This window comes from Rattus norvegicus, chromosome 8 (genome assembly GCF_021556685.1).
Source record: "Rattus norvegicus strain SHRSP/BbbUtx chromosome 8, alternate assembly SHRSP_T2T, whole genome shotgun sequence".
NCBI lineage: Eukaryota > Metazoa > Chordata > Mammalia > Rodentia > Muridae > Rattus > Rattus norvegicus.
Window position 1 is genome coordinate 76148711 of NC_141541.1, and position 23583 is coordinate 76172293.

The 23583-nt window shown below is 46.5% G+C and overlaps 1 pseudogene; it reads right to left on the reverse strand.

Annotated features, from left to right (window-relative positions):
* Positions 1-6616: 6616 nt before the first annotated feature.
* LOC148004221 (large ribosomal subunit protein eL42-like) lies at positions 6617-6973 on the reverse strand (annotated as a pseudogene).
* Positions 6974-23583: the final 16610 nt, after the last annotated feature.

Below are 23583 nucleotides of genomic sequence, written 5' to 3' on the forward strand. Positions count from 1 at the left end.
GTGTGGCCATCCACTAGTCTATGAATAACCTACAACTGGCCACAACCCCAAAGAAAAAATGATTCTCCCACTCCCAGCAGCTATTAAATGCCAATAGCTCCTCAGTTAGGGGCGGGGCCTCGTGAACTCTCCCACCCAATGTATGCTGACATTTTGGCCAGGTTAATCTTGTGCAGTTAACCACAGCTGTTGATTTCAGAAGAAAATACCCACGTCCTGTCTAGACAACAGCATTTTACAGTCCCCTCCCTGTCCTCCAGCTCTAACCTTCCTTCTGCCGACTCTTCCTTGTCGTTCTCTGAGCCTTGTGGGACCAACAATGATCTGTCTGTCTATGCATCTATTATCTTTCTATCTATCCATCCATCATCCATCTATTTATCTATTGTCTGTCTGTCATCCATCCATCCATCCATCCATCCATCCATCCATCCATCATCTTTGAGACAAGGACTGACCAAGAAAAGAAAGGGCAGAAGGATCGTGAGTTTGAAGCCAGTCTTGGAGTGCTCTTTTATGACTGGGTTCCAGGGGAAGGAAGTGTTTCCAAGTCTCATTCTTTACCCGTTGGTCAGGTGCACAGATGCAAGAAGCCATTCTCATAAATGCCCTGTGCTGCTTTCTGTGAATCAAATACTTTCCAATCTGAGCCTCGAAGAGTGGCTCACAGGCTGGGCTTTCGCCTATGGACCATTTGGGGAATTACGTCTACTTGGCCTCAGGGGCTAGGAACAGGTGGGAGAGAGAAGAGCGTCAGCTCAGCTCGAAGGAATGTGGATCAGAGAGGAGACTGAGGCTGACAGGTGGGGCGGGCAATTGCTGACCAACACTTTATTAGCACAGAAGGAAAGCAAGTTGAGAAAGACACCTTCCATCACCCTCGACTTCATTAACTCTCTGACCCTGTCGAGGTGGGAGGAGACTATATTTAAATTTTCCCAAGGATGTGTGCTTTTGAAACAGTTTGCCTACACTATCAGTGATTCAGGAAAAGTCAATATTTGTACTGCCCTCTCTTATTTAAGGTTGCAAATCATTGTTCACCAGAGTAAGATATAAGCGGCTTCCTGTTTCCGGAATATACTTATTTCTTTTTCCCTTTTGCAACACTACCTCCGTCTTTTTGTTGAGCAATGAGAAAAAGCACACCGGCTACTCCTGCTCAGTGCTAGAGAGCACTGCAAGACTCGAAGGTTCTGTGTCCTGATTTCACCCTTAAGGCTGTGTGACCTTGATAGTTACTCAACTTCCCTAAACTTTGCCTTCCTGTATACTGTGATGCCATGAGCCCCCTAGTGTGGCTATGAGGAGGTAATGAAGCAGTCTGTGCATCAGACTTTGCATGGTGCTAGAATCTCATGAACACACTGTCCACGTGCTACGCACATGCTATAACTCTCAGATGACGAAGCGGTCTGTGTATGTTGGTAACAAACCAATCAGAATTTTGGAGGTTGAAAGGGACTCTTGAAAGCATTTCTGCCAAGAGAGTCAGTCTCTGCTCTATTCCCCATTCCCCATCACCTACTCCCATCAGCATCAAGCCCGCTCTAAGACTACTAGTTCAAAGCAATCCTTGGCATGCTTATATTTTTCAAGCATGGTCAATTCCTGCAGGTTTGCCTGAAGGGTTGGCATACTTTCTGGGCTTGAAGACTTCCTTGTGTATCTGTAGGGCTGGCAATCAAGACGTTCAGGAATAAACCCCAAGCCTGTGCGGAACCACCTGTGAGACTAAATTGATGCCTGACCTCGTTTGACGTCATAGCCCTCAGGTCAAGTTTGCGGAGCCCCATTCTTCAGGTACTAAATACACCCTATTGTTCTCTGTTTAAGGAAAGGCGGAGAATAAAGAGACTCTATCTTGAAAGGCTATGGATTGACCCTACTCAGCTGTGCTTGGGTGAGCAGCAGCCAGTGAAACCCAGGGCCAAGTAGGTCGTCCAACCTGTTATGCTTAAAGTTGGTAGACCAAATTATAAAGGTGCGTTTTGGTCCTTTGGCAGAGAGGAAGGGAAAAATGTTCACGTAGAAGCCAGAAAAATCACCATTGCCCCAAGCTCCATGTGTAATAAAAGGCTCTGCCTCAATGTAGGTCACAACAAAATATTGCTGACCTAGATTCTCTGCTGAATCAATACCATTACGAGATCCTGACCCAGTTTTATACATAGCCCTCGATTTCTCATTGTGACTTTGGATCACCTTGGTGATTGCAGATGCTAAGAGACTAGGGTTCCAGCTGTTTATGAGGCTTGTTATAAATTGCCTTAATTCTCCATCAAGAGCCATTAAAAGGAAATTCAGGACTGAGCTCAGGATTCTCCATGACAGCCTTTGTATTTTAAGTAAGTGTGGCCGAAACAAATGCCATTTTATCCAGTGGTGACTATAAGTGCCCATGACTGCAGCTGATAGTATCATGAAGCATCATCAGATACCGTGTGGTGTTAATGGAGAGTGGCTGAGATTCACAGACATTCTGAGCAGGACATCAGCTTAGAGACCCTTTGGAGAATGGTGGGACAGCCCTTAATTTTTTTATCAAATATAATTATACCATTTCTTGACTTCCCTTTTCTATCTCCAGACCCTCCCATGGACCCTCTCACTCCATCTCAAATTTATGGTCTCTTTTTCTTTGATTATCATTATATACACACATATATGAATAAATAAATATGTAAACACAGTTTGCTAAGTATGTTCAGTGTTGCTTATGTGCATATGATTTTGGGCTGACCACTTTGTATTAACTAGGGAAAATCATTTTTTTATTTTTCAAGGTAAATGTATTTATTTATTTATTTTAATGGTATAAAATAACTTTTATTTACATAATTTTTATCTACAGAACATAACTGCTTTCTTTAGAACAAGAAAACTTACAAATGATAGATATTGCTTCTTTTGTCAAAAACTTCTTCAAGCAAGATATTATACATGGTCTATTTTATTTTATTGTGTATGAATGTTTGGTGTCAATGTATGTTTATGCACAACATGCATGCAGTTCCCACAGCGGCCAGAAGAGGGTAGAAAATCCCTAGGAACCGAAGTTACAGACAGTTGTGAGCAACCATGCAGTTGCTGGAGACCAAATGCGGATCTTCTAGAAGAGAGATGAATGGTCTTAATAGTTGGACCATCTCTGTTCCCTAAATTTTTACTTATTTCTTATCTTATGTGTATGGTGTATGAATGTTTTGCCTGCATGTGTATGTAAGTGTGTTGCATACATGCCTAGTGCCCTTAAAGCCCAGAAGAGGAAGTCAGATCCCCCAAAGTTTGAATTGTATATAGATGATTGTGAGACACTGTGTGGGTGCTGGGAATTGAACCAGTGTTCTCTGGATGCTCTTAACCAGTGAGCCATTTCCCCAGCTTTAGTTGGTGATGTTTCTTTAAGAAACAGCCTCCCAGAACAGAGAGCCCTGTGTCGCCATTCAAAGCCTTTCTTTTCTGGTATGGGTAATTCATTTCTGAGTACTAAGCCAGCTGTGTGTGGCTTAACAATGGGGACACATTCTAAAAAATGAATTTCTTCATTGTGTGATGTTCATAGTATGTACTTATATAAAGACAACTACAATCTCTCTCTCTCTCTCTCTCTCTCTCTCACACACACACACACACACACACACACACACACACACACACCATACACACACTTAGAGGATCACTAATAGATATGCAGTGTATGTTTGAACAAAACATTGTGGACTCTGTCTTCTCTACTCAGAGAAGCAGCAGGGGCCTCCTCTACAGCTACAGAACATATTCCCTAAGGCAAACAGTGCTTCTATGCTGTTACAAGAGACATTGCCCTGAGAAGTTTCCCACACTGAGCTGTTTCTAGTGGGTCCTCAGGGCCCCAATCTGAGACTGAGGACACCTCCTCCCCCAGCACCCCGCTGCTGTAGAAGCCAGGCTGAAAGGAGATGTAAAGGAACCTGACACGTCTGGGCCCAGTGAATTCAGCACAGCCTCTGGAGGGTTGGGGGGTGGAAGTGTGGGTGGGGCTGGAAATGCAATCCAGAGTACAGGAGAATGACAGCCGACTTTATCTAGGAACCCTCTCTCCTTCGTTGATGCCACAACTGACTTTACAGCACCCCCTCCGCCATTTAAGGCGCAGTTACGGGACCTGGAGGTGCTACAGTGACAAGCCTAGACCACCTCGCTGCCTTCGACACATCATGTCCTAGTGGAGGGACAGACAGGAATGAATGACTGAAGAGTACTGAGCAGGACCTGACGAGGAAGGTCAGTGTGTAAAAGTGCTTGGCATGGAGCCCGCTAACCTGGGTGTGAGCCTGAGGTCTGCACGGTGAGAGGAGAGAAGCATGTCACGCAAGTTGGCCTCTGACTTCCACAGATTAGCTGTGGCATGCCCACGCATGTCTATAAACATACATGCGCGCACACACACACACACACACACACACACACACACACACACACACACAAATATAATAAGATGTTTCGAAAGAACAATCACCAACAAGACTAGAGGGCTAATGTCCTTTCTTAGGGAGGAGGGAAGGATAGACCAACATGAGGTGCCTTTTACACTATGCTTTTGGGGGGTTCAACATGTGAAATCTGTCTCATCCCTGAAAATCTAGAGTAGGGAATGCATATCCTTCAACAGGCCACACAAAGGCAGCAAACATGGGACCAACCAAAGCACAGGTGCTTCTGTCCTGGCAAGGCAACTTCCATGCCCCTGGCGATTCAGTCTGACTTAGGTTTTCTAGAGAGACCAGGTGCTTGTGTGAATAGTTCCGGAGACCACGACAGCTCTGAGGGGAAGGCCACACTTAGAGCTTTCCGTCCTCTCCTCACAGCTCAGATACCTGTTCACCGTGGGTATCAGACAGGAGAATGGGGCTTCTCTAATGTCAGAGGTGAGAGCTTGTGGCACCATCACGGTCCATGGAATAACAGTGACCCTGGCCTTGGGTTTATCCAGTTCATCTCTGGTGACCGGCTAGTGACATCTGGGTGACTGGGGCGGGGGTGGGGAGGGAGGAGGTGTGAGGAGAAACAAACAGCCCCAGATGCTATCAGCACACAGGAAGAGGCACAGGGAGGGGCTGCGCTTGGGGACAGCAGGGCTTTATGAGAGCGATTAAAATGTTCTGGAATGAGATAAGAGCTACAGTTGGAGAACACTGTGAATTTGCTAAAAGCTGTTGGACAGCACCCTTTCCGGAGTGGGTTTACAGTATGTGGATTCTATCTTAACCGCCCACACAAGCCTGAGTGGTCAGAAGGAAGGAGGAAGCTGGTCTCCAGGCTTCCACTCATCTTCCCACCACATTGCATCAACCCTCAGGGGTCTGAGTACACTATTCTGTTGCCTTATCAAAGGAAAGCATCATACTAGCAAAACCACTAGACCAACTGCAGGGACTTCTAGATCCACTTTTGCTGTAAACTCAGCCACCTAATACCTGTGCAGGAAAAATCAGAGCAACCCATGAACAGGAAATCAGGCTCAGAGCCTGCACAAAAGCGCACAAAGGGGAATTATCAGAACAACAAGCGTCTGAGTCACTAGTGCAGTGAGGAAGGAGTCAGATGGGGTTACAGTGCCGCAGGAGGCCACAGCAGCACCGTGTTCCCTGACTGATGAAGTCCAGGAGGGGTAGCCATTAAAGCAGCAACTCCCATATTTCACAGGCACCCAGGTGGCTCCAGCTGATTAGCAGAGGGGAAAATGCAAGGGACCTCTGCTGCTCCCTACAGCGGTAGAGCGGTAGGAAGTGATGGAGGGTAAGTGTTCCCGGATCACCTCTGGGATGCCCGGGAATTCAGCAGTGGCACCTCCAGGCTGCGCCACTGACATCTGTAAACCTAAGGGGGGTCGTGTGTCTCCTCTGAGACTCATGGTCTCCATCTGCCCAGCGGGAATGTTAACAGTCCACTCCCAGGAAGTTACCACGAAGACCAGGTGTCACGTGGGTACCCTGTCCGACGCAGAGCTCCTTTTGGCTTGACTGGAGATGAAAAAGGTATGGCCAATCGCCAGAAAGAGTGCTCACTGGCTTCTTGGAGCTAACAGGATTCCAGTTTTGGGGCTGGCCCAGTCAAAAGGGTCTTAATGAAGCCTGCAAAGAGAGACAGAGAGCCAAGCAGAACGGGGACTCCCAGACGCACTCTCTACAGAGCCCAGGCTTCAAATGTCCCCTGCCTTGTCTTCTGAAGAACAAACCAGTTCTCTTTTCCTCTGTGGTTCGCAAGGGAGCCTCTTGCTAGGTATTATGTGTGGCCTGTTCCCGAACTATTCCGTTGCTCGAAGCTTGATCCCGATGTGGAGGTTTGGAGGTGGCGCAACCTTTATGAGATGGTGTCTGCGTGAAGTGATGAGGTCATGGGTACCCTGCCCTCACTGACAGGTTAATCTCTTGTGGGTGCATCTGGTGGAGGCCTCAGATCTGGTTGGTATGGATTAGTTCATACCAGAAGGCAGCGTGCCTCAGAAAGAGTGGGCACAGCTTTTCTCCTCTCCTCCTTTTTTTTTTTTTTTTTTTTTGAAAGGTCAAGATTTTATTGTCTTCATAACAAAATCAGCTTAGATTTTATTGTCTTCATAACAAAATCAGCTTAGATTTTATTGTCTTCATAACAAAATCAGCTTAGAACTGGATCACTTGGCCCTTTCTCTTCTTGTTACCTCCTAGTTCAAAATGCTTGCATTTCTTAATACCCAGCATCCTCTTAGATCTGCAGTTGGGCTCAACGCACTCCAGTCTCAGCACAATCTTCTTTGTAGTTTTAGCCTTTTTGCAGAAAATGGGCTTAGTCTGCCCTCCGTAGGTTTCCTGTCATAACGCCGCTTTCTCTGGGCATACAGAGAACCCTTGCCCTTCTTGTACTGCGTCACCTTGTGGGGTTGGTGCTTCCCACATTTCTTGCAGAATGTCCGGCGGGTCTTAGGAACGTTCACCATGTTTGCAGGAGCGCTGTCAGCTCAGGAAGAAAGAGGATAGAGCAGCAACGGAAGTTTTCTCCTCTCCTCCTTTGATGTTCATACGTGTCCGTTGGTGTGTGGGGCATACATGTGCCCATGTGCGTTCATGTGCATGGAAAGGTCAGAGGTTAGCCTTGGTTATCCTTCCTCAGGTGGACACCAGCTTGTTGTTGTTGGGATTTTGTTTGTTTTGGTTTTGAAGCAGGGTCTCTCACTGGGGTTATAAGTATATGCCACCAGGCTTGGCATTTTCACACAGGTTAGTGGGTACAGTACTTACTTTAAAATTCTTTTATTGTTTGAGATTATAATATAATTACGTTAATCCTTTTCCTCTTTCTAAACCCTCCCATATATCCTTCCTTGTTTTTTTTTAATTCAAGATCTTTTTCCACTAATAGTTGTTACATACCTGTGTGTGTGTGTGTGTGTGTGTGTGTGAGTCTGTGTGTGTGTCTGTGTATACAACCTGTATCAAGGAAACTTCTTTTTGCAACAGATGGAGACCACTACAGAAAACCACAATCAGTCAGAATACAGAGTTGCGAGCCTCATCCCAAGGATACATTTACAATACAACAACCTAAGGCTCAAAGATCACTGCGGAAGACAGAGAGTGTTAGAGCAGAGGACAGGAAGTTTGCTATGATATTGTGCCTCCTAGTAATGACAGAAGTTACACCTATAAAATCTCACCAACATGACTGCCTAAGCATGGGCTGGACAAGGACAAGAATGGACACGCTAATGGGATGGGGGAGGGGACGGTAGCACAGGAGGCGGAGCAGGGGGTGGAGCCCAGGGGGCGGAGCAGAGGGCGGAGCACAGGAGGCCCCAATCAGACAAGAAGAACCCCAGCAGCAAGCACTTTCCCCTCACTGAGCTGGGACTTATATCTACTCTCTTTACTGAAAGAACCCCAGGCCCTGAGTCTAAGGCTCAGGGTGGACTGTGTGTAGTATTTACAGGTGAGGACAGGAAAGCACAGCCTTTGAAATTCTGCCGTTCCTTCAAGGTTAATAATCTGCAGAATGAGAAACAAGGATGAGGGAATTGGAGCCTAAGCCAGAGGAAGAGAATGGGAGGGAAACACCTGTGTGCCTCAGGTTCCTTTCCAGTTCTTATGATGAAATATCCAGACAAAAGCTACTTCCGGAGGACGGGACCTAGTTAACCTATTTTCCAAGCAACAGCCCATGCCACAAGGGAGCCGCTGCAACCGCAGGAGCTCACAGTGCCTTCACAGACAGACAGACAGACAGACACAGAGGCAGGTGAATGCACATATGCTAGTGTTTGGCATGGCGTGACCTCTCAACTGACACAGCCCAGGTCCTGCCCAAAATTAAGATGGGCTTTCCCACATCAATTAATGTAATGCAGATACGTCCTCTCCAGGCATGCTCAGAGGCCTATCTCCCAGGAAATTCAAGATTTTGTCAAGTTGACATCACTAACCACCACACTTTCCCTGACTGTCAAAAAAGAAAAAAGGTAGAGTCTGGAGGCTCTGTGTTTGTTAAATGAAGGTCCTGTGAAGCTGCCACTGACACATTCAATCATGCCCAACTTCCTTTTATCTACTTTTAAAAATGAGTGTGGGGGCTAGAGAGCCGGCTCAGGGGTTAAGAGCACTGACTGCTCTTCCAGAGGTCCTGAGTTCAATTCCCAGCAACCACATGGTGGCTCACAATCACCTGTAATGGGACCCAATTCCCTCTTCTGGTGTGTGTGAAGACACAGTGGCAGTGTACTCATATGTAATAAATAAATAAATCTTTTAAAAATGAGTGTGGGTGTTTGCCTGCATGTGTGTCTATGCACTATGCCTGTGCCTGGTACCTACAGAAGCTAGAAGATGGCGTCTGAACCCCCAAACTGAAGTTACACATGATTGCAAGCCACCATGTGAATGCTGGGAATCGAATTCAGATCCTCTGAGAACCATCGCTCTTAGTTGCTGAACTGTCTCTCCAGCCCCTGTTCAATATCTGTAGCATCATTAGGGGGCGATTAAGAGTGCTTGCTGCTGGGGTTGGGGATTTAGCTCAGTGGTAGAGCACTTACCTAGCAAGCACAAGGTCCTGGGTTTGGTCCCCAGCTCCGAAAAAAAGAATATATATATATATATACATACATATATATATATACATATATACATATATATATATACATATATATACATATATATATATATATATATATATATATATATATAAAGAGTGCTTGCTGCTCATGCAAAGTACTCAAGTTCAATTCCCTGGGTTGTGTTGAGCTGTCCACAACCTCCTGCAACTCCAGCTCCAGGGGATCTCTGACCTCCTTTTGCATCTGCACATAGATGGTGTACATTCATATAGACACCAAATATTAATAAACGGTGCTATTGGAAGCTAAAGTCAGGAGAAGTCTTCTATATGACTCATGGATCTGGGGCTTCTACTTAAGGCTTCCAATAGTCTTTCCTGGTAATCTGGGGAAAAGCTGGGGGCATGGGACATTTGGTTTAATATGGAACTTTTGGAAAGACAGAAGAACCTAACCATAAATGGGGGGAAAAACTAGAAGATCCCTAAAGACACATTGTAGAGCTTTGATCTTGAATGGTCATGTTCAGTGTTTGTATCAATGACTCAGAAACACACTACGGGTATTTGTGTGTGTGTGTGTGTGTGTGTGTGTGTGTGTACTCTTGCACATTTGTGTGAAAAAACCAAAGTTGATGTCAAAAGTCTTTCTTAATCTCTCAATTTATTTCCTGGGGCATAGTCTCTCACTGAACCCTGAACTCACCAGAATCTGGCAAAGCCATCTTATCCCCAGACTCCCCTGTCTCTGCTCCCCAAGTGTGGAGATTACAGATGGGTTGCCACAGCACCCTAACTCTTATGTGGGTTCTGGGGGGTTGCCATAGCACCCTAACTTTTACTCAGGTTCTGGGGATCTGAACTTGCCTCCTCAACACTTTATGGCAAGCTCTCTCTCCACTGAGCCATCTCCTCAGCCCCTTCTAGGTGTACAAAAGTTGATACTTATGTGAAGATGTGCAATAGCGAGTTTGATGGTAGAATTTCAGCACAGATAGATTGTGCTGGTGTGTTTGAGGGTAGACTTTGTGCATGAAATAATTTCAACATGGTGGGATGGGCCTCTCGTAGTGGTTAATATCAACTAGGAGATAACCCTCTGAGCAGACCTGTGAGAGCTAGTCTACACTGGATTAATTGAAGCGGGAAGCCCCTCCATAAATGTGGACACAGCCATTCCATGGGCTGAGACCCTGACCTGAATATAAAGGGGAAAGTGAACTGAGAACCAGCATTCACCACTCTGCTTCCTGACTGCAGATGAGAGGTGACAGCTGCCTAAGGCTCCCATGGCCACCACTCTGCCACCACACTCAGCAGTGACCTCCAACGGTGAGCCAAAACAAACCCTTCCTTCCTCATTTCATCATAGCAATGGGAAGGGTAACAAACAGGGCCCTGATCCCAGCCAGGTCACGGATAAGCGAAGTGTAAAGGTCTGTTTAGGCTTTAAACACAAACTGTGTAGTGGAGAAGAGAGAGATGAGCCCTGCAAGTGATTCGGGTTCCTGAGACCTAGAGTCTGACTGACAAGCAGCTCTGTGAGAGCCAACAGTGTGTGCTGACCACCGGAAACCTGAGTCCTTTCTCAGAAATGATTCGTATTCATATTCGTATTCGTATCCACCAATCTGTAAAGAGGTAATGGCATGAACCAATAGGAGTGCAGTGTCTTGGGAAGTAGGACTCTCCCCTTAGCTTTTGAGAAAGAAAGTGCTAGGGCATGGGGCCCTGTTTGGAACGATGTAAGTTATAAGAAACTGACATATGGGAGGGATTTATAACGCAGGCATTAGGATGAGTCAGGGTCTGGGCATCTTGAGAGGACTAATTGAAGGTCTTGGGAGAATTCGGCCCTCTAGTCAAATGAGAGACATTCTCACAGGCCTAAGGAAGGGTAGAGAAAGGTACTCTTTCAGTTGTGGGGCAGTGGACCATGCCAGGCAACTTGGTAAGGTGGAGTAGGTTCAGATACCCTGGCACCCACCTGAGGACAGTAGGAGATAACCATGACCTGATTCCTGGCCTGGAACATGTGACCACAGCTTCCCACACAAAGAATGTGACTAGTGGTCATATAGCACAGACCAGAGTTCTCCATGCCAATGAGGTATCTAGATGGGCCCTGAGGGTTTAGCTAATAGCTTCCCTTCCCAGACATTCCTTCCTGCAAAAGGAATTTAATCTCTGGTCCACCTTGAAGAAGAGGACCCTAAATGGACCCATTATCCACGATGAGCAATCAATAAACAGTATGGAGAAGCATGGACTGCCTCTCTCATCGAGAACCACCATGGGGAGCCCCGAGGAAGCCCTTGTCTCCAGAGCACAGTCACCTAAGTCTCCTGCAAAACATTTACCCACTGAGCTAAGCCAGAGTTCCCCCTCCCCCAGCTCCTGACCTCATCACAGGGCTGCAGGCCCCCTCCACTCCAGAATCCTTGAGATTTCTAGCAGCGTCTGGATGTCCGGTAGTTTGGGAACCCCTGACTTTCGGCCTCAGCCTACCTCATTTTCATCCAGGTTGAGGTTCACATCCTAGGCTGAATTCTTGAACAGTGCACCGGCACTTCCTGCCAGCCCATCACCTGACAGTGGCAGTGGCATAGGGCAAAACGTAGTCTAACATCTCACATTTTGTCTGCCCAGAGTCCTTTTACCCCGGCGGCGAAGTGGAACGAAGTACACACACTCAGTTATACAAAGAAGGTCTTTGTAGACTTCGTAGATGCCCAGAGCTCTCTGAGATGGGCAGAGTCTGCACGCAGTAGTACCGGAAGTGTCTGGTGAACAGACGGTGTATGGGTTTTCGCCCACATCTTCCACTTGATTTTCATGGATTGCTGGACACTGTTCCCTCGTTTTTCTCTTCCTTGGTAGAGCCCTCTAGTCTCTGACACCCCCCTGCTTTAGTTTCTGTCCTCTAGTCTCTAGCCCAACCGCCCCCACCCCAGCTTTTGTTCTGATTTTAGTCTATTCTGTTACCCCTGAGCCCAAGAAACAACAGGGGGAGCAGGGAGACAAAGCAAGAGTTCCGACTCAAGTATTGGCAGTCCTTATCTGAGCATCTTCATTTCCTATGGGTGGTGTAGGCCAGGCATCCAGCACATGGTCTGATTCTATGGCACTCGGACTGGAGGTTCAAGCACAGGCGCCCACCCCCAAGTTCCGAGAAGGGACAAAACCCACACTCCAGAGAGATTACTATAAACACCAACCCTGCAGGGGTCAGAAGAGGTCACGTGTGGTATGAACCATGGAGCCAACAGTGGGGGATACAGTAGGTATAGGAACGGAGTTAAGGTGGGTGGGAATGGAAGGTCATGGGAGCAGACTGGGTCAGCTTCATGGCCCAAATGCATGGAAGGCAGGGTGCAATGGGACTACAGGGCCAGAATTGGGTAGCCATCTGCAGCCATGGTCCCTGTTGACCAAACGACGGCAGGGCCTTGATCTGTCTGGGGGCGTAGGGATGACAGTGATGGAAAAGGTGAGGTGTGAGGGAGTCGGCTGTTAATTACTGTTTGCTGCTCAGGTAATCTCTGGCAATGGAAACAGTGACAAGTCACGGGAGCCCTGTCTCCTGGCCCTGACATTGGCACACTCTGTCCTGAGGCAGGCCATTTAGTGGGTGAGCAGTGAGCTCGTGTCTTCTCTATTCTGAACCAGACCATAATAGTGATTCATGCTGTAGGAAGGGTCTGTGGGAAGCTGCTGACCACCATGGTGTGTGTCCTCAGAGAATTATGGAATTATGGGGTTTCTCCCTTGCTTTCCTGTTTTCTTCTCTCTCTGTCTTCTTCTTTTTTTCTTCTTTCCTTTACTGTTATTGGCTAGCAAGGGCAGATAAAGTATCTTCTTTCCTCTCCTTTTTGATACAGGTCCTGATATGCATCCTTGGCTGTCATGGAATCACTGTATGGTCTAGGCTTGATTCAAACCCCAAGAGATCCATCTGCCTCTGCCTCTGCCCCTCTGCCCCTCTGCCCCTCTGCCCCTCTGCCCCTCTGCCCCTCTGCCCCTCTGCCCCTCTGCCCCTCTGCCCCTCTGCCCCTCTGCCCCTCTGCCCCTCTGCCCCTCTGCCCCTCTGCCCCTCTGCCCCTCTGCCCCTCTGCCCCTCTCTGCCCCTCTGCCCCTCTGCCCCTCTGTCTCTGCCTCCAGGGTGCTGGGCTAGTTTTAAGGGTGTCCCACAACATCTGGCCAATAGTATCCCGTTTTTAAACAGAACCAGAGACAAGCAGTCCTGTAGCAAGACTTGACAGGACAGAGGTTGACATGGTCACCAGTTCTACCCCTGGCAGTCAGGTTGTGCTCACTAGAGCTGTCTTGCCAGGGTCACTATTTCAAATGCCTCCTAGTTCAAGAGACAGAATAATCACTAGGAATGTGGTCACTCAATCTAATACTTCCCGTCCCTGAAGAAAGTAACCTGAGTTCTGGAGAATTCAAGTTTAAGTGTGATTCTTTTGTCTTTGCTGTTCACATACAAACATCTCTTCAAACTCTAGCCAAAATTCCTGTCACCCCCATGCATCTTCCTCGCACCCATCGCTCTGCAGGCCATCTGTAACCTGCCATGACTTCGTCCACTCACAAGCATCTTACTTGTGTGTTTAGGAATGCTTGGTAAACACCCACATCCCTTTCCAAAGAAACAGTCCTTTCAAAAGATAAACAAAGATCTGAGGTTGAGATGTACCCTTAGGGGTCTCCCACCCCAGGGGTGCTGCCAGGACCACAGAGGCTCCCTTCCAATCTTTTGCAAGCTTTAAGTTATTCTTTCATGGGGTAGCATAGAGTGAAGACTCAGCTCATTCAGACATAAAATTACCCTTCTGGATATACAGAACTCAGAGAGTTGATCACAACGAAACTGGAAGATCAGGAGAGAAGCTGATGGCTTGGCGGCAGCTTCCGGGGACCTGGAGTGCGGAGCACAGTTATAGGCTCCCTTGAGGAGCACCAACAACGCTTAGTATCACATGGAAAACTGAGGGTTGCATTGAAGCAAGGACATAAATTATTAGTTAGTGCTATTGCTAGACTGCCTTTGCCCACAATTGTGACCATTAATGTCAATCATTGTTACATAGTAGGCTTCCAGATGACACTTGTCCCTCTCACTCACTGTGTGACTCAGGTTAAATGCTCTCACCCCCCCCCCCTTCACTTGCTGACAACTCTCTAGAGAGGGAGCCTGAGGGAGCAAAGAGGTTGGAGGTGGGGGACACAGCTGCTTCCTGGGGCAGGGAGGAAGCCTTTTGAGTGACAGGGATGGAATTTGTCCATTAAAAATTTGATAGTCTCCCTTCTGGACCATAGACCACTGGGCTCCTCTGGGGTTTGCCTTCCCTATGCTATCCGCAACCAGCATCCCCTGCTGCTCCCCACCCTGTAGGTCTCCCGACTCTACATCTGGTTTCCCCGAGTTCTCGTGCCCCAACTCATGGTTGTTCAGAGCTGACTCAAGGCAGCACATACAGATAGAGAGCCACATTGGAAGGGAGCATCGGAGAGGACGTCAGGGCGAGCTATCACTTAGCTGGCTAAGCCTTACCTGCGTACTGCTTAGCTGCCCACCGCTTAGCTGCCCTACCGGCAGGTTGACTAGGGATAGAACCTCCAGCTTTCAGTACCAGTCCCACAGAGGAGAAGAGCTTCTCAGCCCTCTTACAGCTCAGGCTTCTCCCAAACAACGGTACCTACCTCCACTGACATGGGAAAGAAGGTGATTTTCACAAAGTAACGTGAACAAGGACAGCACACTCTCCTATTATTAGTCCTATAATAATAAGCCCTGAAGGCAATGACCGGGGAGAACTTCCAGACAAAGAATTTTGGAAAATGATTATAATGACAGTAAAACAACTCAGTCTCAATGATTCTTCTTTTGTTTCCTGGTTAGAAACTGTAGGCTCACCCTTTAAAGGGGCTTTGCCCAACACTGAAGACGTCTTCCATTTTATTCTTCTGTTTACCTCGTCTCTGGGCAGTAGGGTACAAGCACAGCCCAACGGTGACATTCATATGAACGTGGGCAGAGGGAAGTGTGAATGGCGCCTGGCGCTCACAGGCACAAACACACGACATTGATGAGAGAAATGTGAGCAAATCATTCTGCCCGTGACTCAGAAATTCTGCTGCCCCAAATGAATCATCTGCCAGGGCCAAACAAGCCTTAATGCAGAAGACATCATTCCAAACAGGGACACGTCTAATATTCTGTGATAGCTCTTTCTTTTCTGTCATTTATAACCCCAAACAGATGAGCTTTGGAACATGTAATTGTATTGCTGAAATCAATAGACGCTGGCTTCAGGCCAGTGCTTAGAATAGCTATGGCAACTGTCTGGCAGGTGGAGAGGTTCCTTCTGTTGGCTCAGATTCAGATCAGCCCCAGAGTCCACCGCCTTTCACTTTGGTTTGTGCAGGTGTCTTTTCTCCCCATGGTTTGTTGATAGGTTTCACTAATACCTCTGTCTCTACATCATCCATTACCTCAGCTCCAGGTTTTCTTAAACAACCAAATCCAACAAACCACTGTTTGTTTGTTTTTTTTTTCCCCAAGCTCTCTAGCACCGGTTGGCTCAAAGGTCACTGCTCACACTGCTCTATGTGTAAAGCCTGAACATGTGTGTCTGCTGCTCTCCTGCCTGTGAGGCTCCTGGCCTCCGGCTGCTTAGGGAAGCAACATCTGAGCCCTGAGCAGGGGCCTGAGGAGTGAAGTTCCCATTGTGATTGTGTTACTAATGGATCAAGAGCCTGTGTTAGGAGCTGGAGGGATCACTCAGTGAATGAATGCTTGCCGTGCAAGCATGCGGACCCAAGTTCAGATGCCCAGAATACATGTAAAATCGAGATGTGGTAAGAAATGTCTGTGATCCCAGTGCTGAGGGGATGGAGACAGGAGCTCTGGGTTCAGTAAGAGACCTTGTCTCAGTAATCCATGTGGAGAGCAGTAGAGGAAGGATACCTGATAATAGTCTCTGGTGGTCTCCACACATACACATACACGTACATACATAGCAGTTAAAACACTCACATACAAGTGCATGACATGTATACAACCCATACATGTATATCTACACACACACACACACACACACACACACACACACACATCCCTTGTATTTGTGTGTCCTGCTTCCCCTGTATGCTAGGCTAGGATTCCAGAGGACCAGAGGCTATCAAAAACTTCTACAAAGATGTTTCAAAGCATATACAAAATCTTAAGTCAAATTTCATAAAAATACATTTTAATTAAAAATTAAAAGTATCTGGGTCGAGGGCATGGCTTTCAGTAAACTGCTCACCTTGGGAGCCCTAGGACGTACAATAGATCCCGGAACTCACATGGGAAGGTTAGGTATGGTGGCTCATACTTGTAATCCCAACTCTGGGGAAGCTGGCCCGATCCCTGGGTTGGCTAGGCAGCCAGCCTAGCCTACTTGGCCAGCTCCAGCTCAGTGTTTTGGAGAGTAGTACCTGGAGTTGTCCTCCTGTCTTCACACATATGCATAGGCCTAATAAGGCAAGAGTAGCTAGTTTGTGTTCTAATTTTAACTCTTAAGATGTTGGACCACCCCCAGCTCCGAAAAAAAAAGAAAAAAGAAAAAAAAAAGATGTTGGACCACATCCCCTTGACTTCCTTGTGAATACCTTCTGTGGTCTTGTGATAGTCTTGATGGACAGATCCAGGAATGCATTTCTTAGAAGGAAACAGAAATGAGTTCCTAGTTGAATGATATGTTTGGATAACCTATGCCTGACACATCGGTGATTCTGGTTATCTCTAGCCTCTTTGTGAGACATCTGGCCACGAGCTAGGAAAGATGTCTTCTCTTTACTACTGCCTGGGACTAATGCTATATCCAAGCTCCTGACATGAGTGGGTTGCTTTTTATGAGCTGCCAGAGAGCTCTTAGCTTAATAGCAGAAGTCGTAGCACATCTGCCCAGGACAGCAAGTCCCCCACAGGCTGGCACCACCTGAGCAGGGAAGCTGGCTGCCTCTTCATCCACTTGGCTTACACAGAATTCACAGCCCTCCCTGGCAGCTGGCTGAATTCTGCTTCCGTTTGCACTGGAGCTTGAGTGTGGGGCTAGAGACATCAGGCTTAGCCTGAGTGCAAGCATTCACTCCATCTCTGCCTCTTCTAGATCCTTTGTCTGTCGAGAGCTGTGTTGTTAATATGGTGCAAACTTTTGGTTGTTGGTGAGGGAGAAGTAGGCATCCTTTACCCTCCATACCTCAGAGGATTAGGAAGTCAGCTGGATCTGACTCATAAGATAAGAATATTTTTTTAAAAGATAAGAATATTTCATAATCTGAGGCTTCAAAGAGGTCTTGGGACTCAGGAGTTTTCTTATGAGACAGCAAAAATTTGTAGGGGTTGGGGATTTAGCTCAGTGGTAGAGCGTTTGCCTAGCAAGCACAAGGCCCTGGGTTCGGTCCTCAGCTCCGAAAAAAAAAAAAAAAAGAAAGAATTTAAAAATTTGTAGGCAGTGATGGGGCAATGTGTGCTTCCCAACAGAAGAATAGCAGCCATTGTAACAAAAGTTATTAGAAATGGGGCTGGAGATGCTGGCGAGGATATGGAGAAAGAGGAACACTCCTCCATTGTTGGTGGGATTGCAGACTGGTACAACCATTCTGGAAATCAGTCTGGAGGTTCCGTAGAAAATTGGACATTGAACTACCTGAGGTCCCAGCTATACCTCTCTTGGGCATATACCCAAAAGATGCCCCAACGTATAAAAAAGACACGTGCTCCACTATGTTCATCACAGCCTTATTTATAATAGCCAGAAGCTGGAAAGAACCCAGATGCCCTTCAACAGAGGAATGGATACAGAAAAATGTGGTACATCTACACAATGGAATATTACTCAGCTATCAAAAACAATGACTTTATGAAATCCATAGGCAAATGGATGGAACTGGAAAATATCATTCTGAGTGAGGTAACCCAATCACAGAAAAACACACATGGTATGCACTCATTGATAAGTGGATAATAGCCCAAATGCTCGAATTACCCTAGATGCACAGAACACATGAAACTCAAGACAGATGACCAAAATGCGAAGGCTTCACTTCTTCTTTAAAAGGGGAACAAGAATACCCTTGGCAGGGAATAGGGAGGCAAAGTTTAGAACAGAGACAGAAGGAACACCCATTCAGAGCCTGCCCCACATGTGGCCCATACATATACAGCCATCCAATTAGACAAGATGGATGAAGCAAAGAAGTGCAGACTGACAGGAGCCGGATGTAGATCTCTCCTGAGAGACACAGCCAGAATACAGCAAACACAGAGGCGAATGCCAGCAGCAAACCACTGAACTGAGAATAGAACCCCCGTTGAAGGAATCAGAGAAAGAACTGGAAGAGCTTGAAGGGACTCGAGACCCCAAAAGTACAACAATGCCAAGCAACCAGAGCTTCCAGGGACTAAGCCACTACCTAAGGACTATACATGGACTGACCCTGGACTCTGACCTCATAGGTAGCAATGAATATCCTAGTAAGAGCACCAGTGGAAGGGGAAGCCCTGGGTCCTGCTAAGACTGAACCCCCAGTGAACTAGACTGTTGGGGGGAGGGCGGCAATGGGGGGAGGATGGGGAGGGGAACAACAATAGTGAAGGGGAGGGGGAGGGGTTAGGAGGATGTTGACCTGGAAACCAGGAAAGGGAATAACAATTGAAATAAGAAATACCCAAGTTAATAAAGATGGAATTAAAAAAAAAAAGAAAGAAAGAAAGAAAGAAATGGGGCTGGGAGCTGGAATTGTTGCTCACACCTTTAATCCTAGCACTTGAAGGCTGTGGAAGAGGTGGGTAGATGGAATCTCTGTGAGCCTGTTGTATGTAGAAATTTCCAGACCAGCCAGGGCTACACAATGAGACCCCGTCTCAAACAAAAGCAAACCAAAACCAAAACCAAACAAAACAACAAACAAGAAGGAGGGGGGGCTATGTAGTTCATGTGATGATGTCCTCCTCTATTGTACGAGGTTCTAGGTTCAAAGTCTGCATCTCACTTACCGTGCATGCTAATGCACGCGTGTAATTCCTGCATTGCAGAAGTAGAGGCAGAAGTACTGTAAGTCCAAGATCATTCTCAATCATGTAGTGAGTTCAAGGCCTGCCTAGGCTGCATAAAATCCCATATCAAAAAAAGAAACAAAACAAAACAAAACTGTGAAGCAGACAGTGAGCCTGCAGGCTGACATTGGCCAATTCCATTTCCACATACAGGCACATATTACTTCTAAACATTAATTTACTACTTCTCTTGCTGCTTGGTTTTTGTGCCCTCTGAAACTCTGCATCTAAAACAAGTGCCTTTCTTGATCCCCATTTGGTCTCAGCTCCGAGATGCTTCTTTTTTTTTTTTTTTAACATTTATTTATTATGTATACATCATACAGCTTTCTGCCTGCATGTATGCCTGCAGGCCAGAAGAGGGCACCAGACCTGATTATAGATGGTTGTGAGCCACAATGTGGTTGCTGGGAATTGAACTCAGGACCTCTGGAAGAGCAGACAGTGCTCTTAACCTCTGAGTCATCTCTCCAGCCCGAGATGCTTCTTTTAAAATATGTTTTAAATCTATTCTTTGAGAATTTCTTTCCCTCCCTTCCACTCCTCCCATATTTTACCCATAAAGAAGTGGCGCTCCACCCTTATGACTCCCTTCCCCCTCCTTTTTCTCCTTTTCTCCTTTTGCTGACCTATGGAGTCCGTGTAGTGTAGTCCATGTGTACCTGGGGAGTGGCCTACTCACTAAATCATGAGCAACCAATCAGGGGCCGCAGCCCAGAAGAAAACTGATTCTCCCTTACCCCAGCTCCCCTCGACTGCCAGTAACTCTCCACTGAGGGTGTGTGGATGGTTCTATGTATGGAAACCAGAGGACGACTTTGCACGTTGGTCCTCTCCTTCCACTGTGGATTCCCAGGATGCAACTCAGGTCATCAGGCTTGAATGTCAGCCAGAGAGTTGTTTTAATCTTTATGAAAGCTTTTAACACAGTTTGGTGTAGAGTGCCTGCTCTTGCCTCATTGTCAATGAAAGTGAGGAAGAGTCAGTCCCTGAATCCCAGCAAGCTGTTAGGGACAGGCATGACAAGGGTCCTCAGGGCTGATCCTTCTACCCTGAGGGACCTGTTTCTGGAAATGTCTCCCAAATCCAGCCTTCTTAATTCAGCGGGAGCTCTGTAATCCGTAGCCTCTCCCAGCCGTGTGGCTAGGAGAAGGAACTGTGCAGCTGGATTCACCACACAGCTGATCAAATATTTGACCGACTCATTTTGTAATGTGACTTCACTAAGTGCCTGCCTACGGATCGCACCAAAGCCGCTGGTGATTAGATGGCTCAGAAATGGCCCCAGAAGGCAAAGACACATCCTTCTTAGCTCAATAGAAAACTCAGCCACACTCCCCTGAGGGCTGGAAATAGAGCTGTCAGATGCGTAATGACTCAGCCAGAAGCAAGGCCATGTTAGAGGGACTCCTCCGCGGCTGCTCAAATGTTCCCATTGACACTCGGCCATAAAGACTCAGTTCAAAGGTGTGTCTTGGTGGTAAACTAAAAGGTTGGGCTTCACATACGTTGAGCTCTTAGAGAGCCATCACTTCCTTTTGAGTTCCATGTGGCTGCCAAACTTCCTCTGACGACAGTGACTGAGGCTGACTTCCATCTAAATACATAAAAAAAAAAAAACCCACCAAAAACTATACAAAAAACCCTAATGGGTTGGAATTTTCCACTCATATAGGATTTATTCAGTTACAATTACTTAAAAAATAATACCTAGCTGGGAACATGCTTGGCACTTAAGATCACCTCGAAGGTCTGATTTTTCCACCTTCACCTCCCCAGCGCTGACGTCACAGGTGTACGCTGCTCCCCTCAGTTGTATGTGATTCTGGGGGGGTCAGACCCAGGTTTTCACGTATGTTGGGTGAGCGCTCTGGCAAATGAATACTGGAGTGGAGCCATGTAACATAGGAAATACCAGGGTTCTTTGTATGTTAAGGATCAAGAATAGTGTTGGCAACTTTTGGCTTAGCTTCTGTTTCTTTTGTGTGCGTGCACGTCCTGGCATAACTATGTGGGTGCTCATGCTTGTATGTGTGGGGGCATATGTGTGTAGAGGTCAGAGGTCAACATCAGGTGTCTTCCTCAATTCTGTAATTTTTCAGTGTCTCTCACTAATTGGCTGGCCTGACTGGTTAGGAAGCCCCTAGGATCTATCTCGTTCCGTCTGTGTTGTGTCCCTTACCCCCACCGCCCTGCTGCCCAGGAAGCACTTTACCAACTGTGCCTGTCCTCACCCCTGCTTTACTTGCATGCATGAAATGAATTATGGTACAAATGCATCCTTTATTGTGGGACACTGTAAAGCCCCCAGGCTTGAGGACACTTGTGTTTTAGGGCAGCTTTACTGTTTCTAGCGAAGATTAAATGTTGCCATGGCTCATTTTGGAAAACGGTCTTGATGTTTTGGACACCAGCTCATTCTGACAGTGTAGACATGTTTGTACTCCATATAACCTGTCTCAAGGTGAGCTGTACTTTCCCTGCATTAGCATCTAAAATTGTCAGTTGGTCTATCTGTTCACTCCACTGGAATTTACTTCACTCTATAGACCCATTTCCTTTTCCACCATTATTGGAAAAGTGACAGAGGCAAGGGAGTAGATGCATAGTTCCCTGGGCTTCCCAGCTGTGGAAGGCAGATAACAAGAGAAGGCCCGCCTGGCTCTGAAATGAGAACCAACCATGTCCTCCAGGGCAGGGCTTCCTCAGCATTTTCATCCGCCCTTCCTTCTCTCTGAGAAGTTTTGATAAGACCCTGGCAGTAGGACTCTACAAAGTAAGTAAGCTATTTGTTTACTGATAAGAAATAATAATGAGTTTATTTCAAACATTCCCTTGGCATAGATGCAATTTCAGTGTTTATTAATGATGAAGGAAAGTTGCATATTAATGAGTTGATGTGTTTATTTATGTTTATATGAAGAACTAAATCCTGACTTTGGTGCTGCGGGACATAGAACATCTTCAATGTTTTTTAAGAGTTGGCTATTTTGGGGCTGGAGAGATGGCTCAGCGGTTAAGAGCACCCGACTGCTCTTCCAGAGGTCATGAGTTCAATTCCCAGCAACCACATGGTGGCTCATAACCATCTGTAAAGAGATCTGATGCCCTCTTCTGGTGTATCTGAAGACAGCTACAGTGTACTTATATATAATAAATAAATAAATCTTTAAAAAAAAAAGAGTTGACTATTTTGATTATATTTTTTCTTTCTGCTTTTCTCACATGCATGTATGGCATATGCATGTGCATCTCTGCATATGTTGTATGTGTGTGGGTACAGGTGTCTGGATGTGTATGCTCATGCATGTGGAGACCCAAGGTTGATGCTAGCAATCATCCTCCATCACTCTTCTGCCTATCCATTGAAGCAGTGTGGGTCCCAATCGAATGTGGGTCCTCTGTGAGGCAGTGCACGCTCTGAACAGCTGAGCTATCTCTCATCACCGTAACCGTGTTTTATGAAACTCAAATCAACCCAAGCCATATTTTCAATAATACAATATCCTAACACATTACAACATAGAATAATTTGATGCTTGCCTTCAAGAAATGAAGGTATTTTGTTATTGAGTGTCTTTTTTTTTCCTATAATTAAGCTGTCGTGTGTCCGTGAGAGCAGAAAACTTTGTGTTTGCAGTAAAAACACTGTAATGGTCTCCAATCAGAACCAAGGGGATGTAGACAGTGTTTGCTGACACTATGTCTAGGGACAGACTGTATAGTGCAAGGGCCCTCGTGGTGTGTTCCAAACGAGGGCTGCAACGAAGTGAGTGGGCAGGGCAGCTTGGGATAGAGCTAATGTCTTGGCTTTGTTAGTCATTTAACTTTGAATGTTTGCCCATTGAGCGTTTGGAAATCTTCTACTATTGTTAATCTTTTATGACCCCCACATTTACTTATATGTGACAACCCATCATTTAAGAAGCTGGGGACATGGCTCCATAGTTAGGAGCACCTATTGCTGTCTTCCAGAGGACTCGAATTCAGATCTCTTGATGGGCAGATCACACGATGGGCAGGCAGCCCACAACCACCTGTAACTCCAGCTTAAGGGGATCTGGCGCCATCTTCTGGACTCTATGAGTACTGCATGAATGTGTACATACAGTCGAGAGACATATTTTTAAGGAAGCTGTACTCTATATTGTAGAGCTGGTTCTATTACACATACTCCTCAGAAACCAAAATCCAATTCTATTCTCTTAGAAAGTAGCTCTACTTCTTGGGAAATCCTAGCCGGACCCTTCCACGTCTCACGCCTTTCTCAGTTTATAGGGCTAATAAACTTCCAGCTTCTGTCTTCTGCTTTGTCCCAAAACTCCCTCCTCAGGGCTCCACAGCACATGCAGGGAGGTTCCCTGTGTGGACTGGCTTGCTCTCAGATCTCTTGCTTTTCTTCCTTTTGT